Source organism: Cynocephalus volans, chromosome 8 (assembly GCF_027409185.1).
Source record: "Cynocephalus volans isolate mCynVol1 chromosome 8, mCynVol1.pri, whole genome shotgun sequence".
Taxonomy (NCBI): Eukaryota; Metazoa; Chordata; class Mammalia; order Dermoptera; family Cynocephalidae; genus Cynocephalus; species Cynocephalus volans.
Window position 1 is genome coordinate 22,143,105 of NC_084467.1, and position 9,053 is coordinate 22,152,157.

At 42.6% G+C, this 9,053-nt stretch overlaps 1 pseudogene; it reads right to left on the reverse strand.

Moving 5' to 3' along the window:
- Positions 1-4,436: 4,436 nt before the first annotated feature.
- Positions 4,437-4,971, reverse strand: LOC134384096 (zinc finger CCHC domain-containing protein 17-like; annotated as a pseudogene).
- Positions 4,972-9,053: the final 4,082 nt, after the last annotated feature.

Below are 9,053 nucleotides of genomic sequence, written 5' to 3' on the forward strand. Positions count from 1 at the left end.
GGTGTCCGTTCTCCCCTCTCTACTATGAAGGACAGAAGTTCATCACTGAAGACTGCAGAAGGCACCAAAGGAATCCACATAACATACTAACTAGGCTTTATCTACTATTTATTTGCCTTCCCCAAATTTGCTGCTCCTAGAGATTCAAAGTCCTTTTTCTGTGCCTTGTCAATTCTCTAAAGATGTACTGTTCTTTATTGAAAATTGCTCTATAAACCTGAATTCAAAGCCACCTCTTTGAGAATTACTCATTCTCTTGTTATCTCCTATATAAGTGTGATGTGTACATATTAATAAACTTTTGTTTGTTTTTCTCTTGTTAATCTGTCTTTTGTAACAGGGGTCTGTCCTAGCTAAGGACTGTGAAGGGTAGAGAGAAAATTATTTGTCCTCTTCTGTAACTTATATGTCTTTAGCCAGAATGTAGCCACAGGCTACACCTAGCTGCAAGGAAATGTAATATTTTGGCTAGGTGCATTGCTACTCCAAATAAAATAGGTGTTTGTCCATTTTGGAAGAGGGAAATAGATGTTAGGCAACCAGCAGTCATGCTACAGTTAATTGCTCACATTCAATGGCACATGTAATGGTTCTTTGCAGATTACAAAGTGATTTCCCCGCCACTACCTCCCCAGAGCCTCCAGTAGTTGTCACTCTCTCCATTTTTATAATTGGGTAAACTGAGGTTCAGAGGTGGGCAATCAGTTATCTAAGGTCAAACAACTAGTGATGGCAGAACTGAGAGACAAATCCAGATCTTACCCCAGGCCCAAGTTCTTCCCCATTTCCCCTCTTGCCTTCCTGAACTAATTTTGGCTGTTGCTGTAGTTAAAAGTACAGTAATTTCTTGTAAAACATTCCTAATGTTAGGAGCCATTATCAGGCCATAAGATCAAGTGTAAACAATAAAACAATGGACTGTGGAGAGCATCAGTCATCTCCTTCCTTTCTAGTCTCTGCAGTGCCTAAGGATACATAATAAGTGTGTGTGAAGTTACTTCTAGGAGACCTCCCTCTCTGCCAACCCCCAGCCTGGGGCAACATTTGTGCCAACTGGGGAGACTAGGGAGAGGCATCAGCAGTTATCTAAGGAGAGACCAGCTCCCTGTCATTCAAGAATAACCAATGTCCCATCCCAAGTGCCAAATTAACTTCTTCCTAGGTGAGGGAAGAGAAGGGGATTGACATTTATTATACCCATTTTACAAATAACAAAACTGAGGCTTGGGGAGGTAAAGTGATTTGCCCAGGATCACACAGCAAGTGACAGTGGTGAGATCCAAACTATGATAGCCCTGATGTGTGTAGCATTTGCTAATTTCTGTGGTGTAAATACTCTCAACATGGCTGATTTCAAGCTACCAACATGACATCTCTGAACACAAGAGTTGAAAAGAAATGCTCACAATGGGTTCTCATAAGCCCATACGAGTATTGGATAGCAAATATATCTCTCTACTGGATTTTTTAACACATCCACCATTTGCTAGCGTGTGAGGGCAGGGACCCTATCTTTTCTGATTTGTCCCCACAGCAAATGGCAGATCACTAAATGTCTGAAGAAAGAAAGGACTCCCATTCTCTTTTTCACTAGGCCACCTGCCTCAAACAGCCACACACACACAAAATATCACCCAGGTTGAGAATTTTATTGGCTAAGCTCTTTCGAACACAATAACTCAAGCGAGTTTGTTGCCTCAATGGCAGGGAACACCACTTCGAACATGAGAACCCGCTATGAGAAGGTTCCTTTGGGAGACTGAATTTCTACCCGCTCAGCCTACTTCTCCCATTCCATCCTCCATTTTTTAAAAAATGGTTTTTTTAATTGTGGCAACATAAAATTCAACATTTTTTAAACTATTTTTAGGTGTACATTTCAGTACATTAGTATATTCATATTATACAACCATCACCACTGTCCATTTCCAAAATTTTTCCATCTTCCCAAACTGAAACCCCTTAAACACTAACTCCTCATTCCTCCCTTCCCCCGGCCCATGGCAACCACCATTCTACTTTCTGCCTTTATGAATTTGACTGCTCTAGCTACCTCATATAAGCGAAATCATACCATATTTGTCCTTCGGTCTCAGGCTTACATCACTTAGCATAATGTCGTCAAAGTTCATCCTTGTTTGTAGCAGGTGTCAGAATTTTCTTCCTTTCTAAGGCTGAATAGTATTCCATTGTATGTCTGTACCACATTTTCTTTATTCATTCATCCCTCAATGGACAAGTAGGTTGGTATCACTTTTTGGCTATTGTGAGGAATGTTGTTAGGAAAATTGGCATACAAATATCTGTTCAAGTCCCAGCTTTCAATTCTTTTGGGTGTATATACCTAGAAGTGGAATTACTAGATTGTATAGTGATTCTAGGTTTAATTTTTTGAGGAACCACCGTACTGTTTTCCAAAGCAGCTGCACCATTTTACGTTCCCATTAGCAGTGCACAAAGGTTCCAATTTCTCCACATCCTCACCAACACTTGTTATTTTCTGTTTTTATCTCATTTTGGTTTTGATTTGCTTTTCCCTCGTGATTAGTGGTGTTGAGCATCTTTTCATGTGTTTATTGGTCATTTGTATATCTTCTTTGGAGAAATGCCTGTTCAAGTCCTTTGCCCATTTTTTAATCATGTTGTTTGGGTTTTTTTTTTTTTTTTTTTTTTTTTTTTTGAGTTGTTTATATGTTCTGGATCTCAATCTCTTATCAGATACATGATTTGCAAATATCTCCTCCCATTCAGTGAGTTGTCTTTTCACTCTGTTTGATAGTGTCCTTTGATTCCCCATCCTCCCTTCCAAGGAACTAATTAATTGTTTTCTTCCGAAGGCCAAAATCCCCTGACTCGTGCATGTGGCAATTCTGACTTCTTAAAACACACTCTGAATGTATTTTAGAACGGCCTGGGAAATTACGTAAAAGGAAAACCATGCTCTGTTCCTCTCTTAGATAGTTTTACATTTCTCAGGAAAATACAGTGTTACACAATATAAGCTTGGTAAAAAAAAGGGGCAGAGGAAATGGAGTTATGGGCTGGAGTGAAAAGGGAGGCTGTATGGAGAACGGTACAATTGATCAGCATAGGACATGACATTTACTAAATTTATTCCATGCCAGGCACTGTTCTAAGCAATTCTAAGTCCTTAAAACCATCCTGTTATGTCAACAGTGTCATTATTCCCATTTTACAGATGCAGATACAGGCCCAGAGAGGTTAAGTAGTCTGCCTAAAATCAGCGACTAGGAAGGGGTGAAACCAGAAATTCAACCTTGGCAACATGGTCCCAGCGGCCACTTTACTGATCACCCGGTGACATAGGTCGGGCTTTGGAGTCAGAATTATCTGAATTCATACTCAAATAACTAATGAGTATGTGATTACAAACTCATTAGTAATCTGTGAAAAATTCAAATGAAAAGCAAGATTTTACTTCACATCTACCTGCAATTTGAAAGTTGGACAAAGCCAAGTGTGGGTGGGAACACAGGGAAATAGAAACTTTCATTAACTATGGGTGGGAGTGTGGACTGGTACAGCCACACCAGGAGCAAGTTGGTAGTTCTTTACCAAATTCAATATGAGTGCAGCCTATGACCTAGGAATGTCACATGCATCTCAGAGAAATTCTTACATTGGTCCATGAGGAATACCTGGAAGGACCTCACAGCATTGTTTATAGAAAAGTGAGCTGAAGGCAATCTAAGTGTCCATTGCCAGGGGAATAGGTAAAATGTAGTAGACATTCACAGTGGAGGACCAGGCAGACATTAACATCAATGAATTAGATGTACACGCTTCAACATGGTTAAATTGTAAAGACAATGCTGAGTGGGAAAAAAATGAGACACAGAATGACGTAATTAGCTAAATTTATGTAAATCGTAACTTTTATGTAAATTTAAAATAAATGCACACACACAAAATAACACTACACATTTTACAAGGATACATACAAAGTCAAGAATATGTATCGAATGCACTAGAACTGTTGTGAGGGAGAAGACTGGAAAATGGTGAGGAAAGAAGATAGCACGCATTCAGACAGAAAGACGTGTAAGAGAAGCATCTGGCACAGTAAAGATATAAAAATGATCTCTGCATCCCAGTCCTACCATGTTATTGCTGTGTGACCTTGGATAAATCATTGCACCTTCTTGATTCTTGTCCTTCTTTCTTTCTCTCTTTTTTAAACCAAATGCATTTCCATTTAGTGCCAGGAATTTAAGCAGAGACCTGAAGTAGAACCAACTGGCTCACACGGTAGTAAGTACAAGACAGAGCAGTGATCTCGGCTTCAGCTGCCTGGTTCAGTGGTGTGCTGGCATGTCATACACAAGCTAAGTCATGCTGTAAATGATCTTTTCTGGCTGTCACTTCTAGCACAAAACCATGTTAGGGAGAATGGAAAAAGTGAACACCACTTCTTACTATGTCCTCCCTCCTGCTGCCAGTCTCCCTCTACCCCCAGGTTGGATGCAGCAGAGATCACTCAATGGGCCACACTTTTTGGAGGGAGTGTCCAAGATAGCCTTGAGGGTGATCTTCTCCCAGTGTAATCCTCCAAGAGAGACCTCCACGTCTCTTCTTGCTCAGTGTAACTTTGTTGGGATTAAGGTCTCTCCCAGTCCCTTGGTTGACATTTTCATGGAGAGGGATACTTTTATCCTATCATTTCTCATCTCTCCACCAGTAAGCTTCACTCACACTTTGTCTCCCACATCTCCTATCTCAGAGGTTTTATCCATCCGACAGACGATGGACCAGACCTTGCTTCCAACAGCCTGGGATTCTGATAAAGGCTCCATACTCTGTTATCATAGGAACTTCTCCTTGGAAAATAGTATAGAGAGCAGACAAGTTTTCCATGGTCTTGGGCCTTCCTGAATTTATCCTTAATATTCCACGGCTCCTCCATTTTTCTTCTGCTAACAAGTGTCTCAGTGTCAGCTCCAAGTCTTCCATCCTTGTCTTTCTTGTTTGGAAGATGGAAGGTAGGGATCTTCACATTCAGTGTCATGAGGGATGTCTACAGAGGTGGGCAGTGTGGTGAGATGGAGAGTGCCTGGGCTTTGGAGCCACACAGACCAGTTATGCCAGCCACTCACTGTGCGACCTTCTGGAATCACTTCACTCTCTAAGTCTATGTTTTAAATGAGATGGTCAGGGCAGGCCACAGTGAGAAGGGGACATTTGAGCAAAGTCTTGAAGGAGGCAAGGGAGTGAGCCATGTAGATATCTGGTGAAAAAGGAATTCAAGAAGAGGGAGAGTCAGTTCTACCCACAGGTACTTAGGAGGAGTAAATGATGTAAAGTTTCCCTCACACAAAATTTGTTTCTTATGGTTTTGGAGGCTGGGAAGTCCAAGGTCGAGGGGCACAACTGGTTAGGGCTTCCTTTGTGGGGGGGACTCTCTGCAGAATCCCAAGTTGGTGCAGGGTACTCTGTCAAGAGGTCTGAGAGAGCGTGCCAATGTGCTTACCTGCTCTCCTTATAAAGCCACCAATGCCACTCCTGTGATAACCCATTTATCCTTTAGCCCATTAATCCATGAATGGATTAATCCATTCATGAGGGCAGAGTCCTCATGATCCAATCATCTCCCAAAGGCCCCACCTTTCAGATACCGTAGTTGGACTTCCCTCCCTGTTAATACTGTTACAATCAAGCTTCAATATGAGTTTTGGGGGACATACAAACTATGGCAGATGAATGGATAGACGGATGGGAAGGGGTGAGGATAGCTTGCTGGCAGGATGTTAAGGGGAACATGATTTGTTCCACAGAAATACCAAGTCTACATAAAAACCAGGTGCTTTACAAAAGGGTTTTATTATATCTCTTTGTGACTTTAGGTCTTGACAACAGATGTAACACAGATGAGTAAAAACAGGCATAAACATGTCTTGTCAAGTCATCTGTGACCTACATCCCACTCTTGTGCCTATGACTCATCTCAATGAGTTCAGGTCTTGTGTGAGCCAATGTTCTCCAACTGAGATCACTGGTGGTTCCCCAGGGAGAAGGCTGAGATCAGGGGGAAATGCAAGGTGAGAACTTCCTGATGGGCAGGATACCGTGGAAATCCTAATCAATGATATTTCATCAAAAGAATTACAACTCAGCTTTTTCCATAATTCCTGCCATGCTTGCAATAATGGAGATACACGGGCGAACAGGCAGCCCTGCATTCACTGCAGTTCTATGCTGTGCAACTTCTGCAATCACTTGGTGACTCTGAGCCTCATGTTCCCCTTAATAAGATGAAGGCGTTGGATCCCGCCAGCTCCGAAATGTTCTGATCCTCTGAAAATCCCCTACATCTTCCTTTAAAATATGGACATAGAACTTTAGAAGAACATGTATTAAACTTCTTCCCCATCTGTCCTTATAGTCTCCTTAAACCCTTCCAAAACCCTTCCATAGTTCAATATGTTTATCTTATCATCTTAGTTTTCTTTCTGCTGCTATAACAGAATACCACAGACTGGGTAATTTAAAAACAATAAATTTTATTTGACTCATGATTCTGGAGGCTGGGAAGTCCAAGAGCATGGTGCTGGCATACGGCAAGAATCATCCCACAGTGGAAAGCAGAAGGGCCACTGAGCATGCAAGACAAAGAGAAAATGGGTGCTAAACTTCATCCCTTTATCTGGAGGCTACTCCCGCAATAACAGCATTAATCCATTCATGAAGGCAAATTGCTCCTGACCTAATCATCTCTTACACATCTCACCTTTTTTTTTTTTTTTAAATATGACCAGTAAGGGGATCTTAACCCTTGATTTGGTGTTGTCAGCACCACGCTCTCCCATGTGAGCTAGCTGGCCATCCCTATATACATAGTGATCCAAACCCATGGCCTTGGTGTTATCAGCACCACACTCTCCCAAGTGAGCCACAGGCCAGCCTCATGTCTCTCCTCTTAATACTGTCACAATGGCAATTAAATTTCAACATGAGTTTTGGTGCAAACAAAGCAGCTACACCCAGGGGAATCCTCTACTTTGGAGACAGGCAGATCTCAATTCCAGGCTGTGCGTGAGAAACTGAATACTCAGATGATTAAGATTCAGTTTCTGCTGCCAGAATAGGACAGACAGACATTGAAATCATAGAAATTAAGGTATAAAAAGTTGGACCCACCCAGTCCTAAAATGCTTCCTGGAGGAATTCAGGAAGGCTGAATGTGGGAGGAGTTCTAAGGTCACAACCAGACAGAAGTTACAGGGGGAGGAAAGGTAGGTGTGTGTGGGGGGGGCAGTGAGGAGATCAGCAGGGCTGGAGCAGGGCTACAACCAAACATACTCCTCCCACCCCGCTGAGCCCTGGGTAGGAGAGCCTGGCCTGTGTGTTGGGGCAATATCCTGGGAGAAGTAAGGGGGTAATCACAAACCATCATCTCAGAACTGTCAGAGTTACTCTTTGAGCATTTACTGAATGTGGACCCTGTACTCTTTATGCACATCACAGCAGGGTTTCCTGAAGTGTGCTATGCAAGTCACCAGAGCATATGAGGTGACGTTAGACAGAATACAGTGAAACATTTTTATGTCTTTTATTATTTTTTATTTATTAAATTTTGGTCACTGGCCAGTAAAGGGATCCTAACAGGGATCTGAACCCTTGATCTTGGTTTTTTTTGTTTGTTTGTTTGTTTTGGTTTTTTTGTCCTTCTTATTTGTGACCGGCAAGGGGATCGCATCCCTTGGCTTGGTGTCGTCCGCACCAGGCCCAGCCAGTGAGCGCACCGGCCATCCCTACATAGGATCTGAACCCGTGGCCTTGGCACTACGAGTGCCACACTCTCCCGAGTGAGCCACAGGGCCGGCCCGTTTGATCTTGGTTTTATAACACTGTGCTCCAACCAACTGAGCTACTGGCCAGCCTAGAGAAATATTTTTAATAGTTATATTTTTATGTTTATGTTTACCTTCTATTTGTGACAGGTAACGTTGGTTTTCATTTATCATTATGTTATAAAGTGTCCTTTTAAGTAAATGTAAGTTTTTTTGTTTTTTTGTTTTTTTTTTTAAAAAGATGACCGGTAAGGGGATCTCAACCCTTGGCTTGGTGTTGTCAGCACCACACTCAGCCAGTGAGCAAACCGGCCATCCCTATATAGGACCCGAACCCGTGGCCTTGGTGTTATCAGCACCGCACTCTACCGAGTGAGCCACGGGCCGGCCTTAAATGTAAGTTTTAAAAAGTGATTCAATTTAAAGAAAAATATTTATTAAGTAAACATACATAAAGTGGTACATGGATAGTACAAAAATTGCAAGGGAGGTCCAAAAATGACTGAAATTCAGGAAACACTGTGTGTTAACATCAAAGCATTTAACTCATTCAGAGCTCTTTTGGTTGCAAGTAATAGACAGCAACTCAAATCAGCTTAAACCAAATGAGAGACTATATCCTGACAAGGGAATTCCACAGGACCCGAAGGAAGGAGAGCAGCTTTCAGGCCTCAGGAAGGGCTGGGCCTGGAGGAGGAAGGCTGGCAGGCCCCTGGAAGCATTGTTCCCTCTTCCCTCCAAGCTCCTGTGGTTTCTCTCTGGTCTCTGCTTTGCTCTGCACTTCTATCTTCTCTCTGAAAAGAGCCATTTTCTCTACTGTATTCATGCAGCAGCCACCCCCTCCATCACACACATAGACAAAAACACACGTAGGCACATTCACAGCTCCAGAGTTTATATGTCTTCAGGTAAGTGACTTGCAAAGCCTGAAACAGCATCTCTGACTCTAGATGCCCACCTCTTGTCCTTCCAGCTCCTATCAGGGGCTGGCAATGGTCAAATCCTCAGAAAAGGGGAGGGTCTGGGATGAGCAGTCACCCTGACCAAGAGGTACCTGCCTCAGCATTCACTGTTCATAACAATGCTACGAGGTAGGTTTTACCTCACAGGTAACAACCCTAAGAGGTAGGAAATTCGGCTCTTCGGCCCTCAGCAGGAAATGACAAAGCCAGGACTTGAACCTGGGTCTGTGTGACACAAAAACTTAAGTATGCTGCACGAGCCACTTGGTTGCCATCAGCTAAG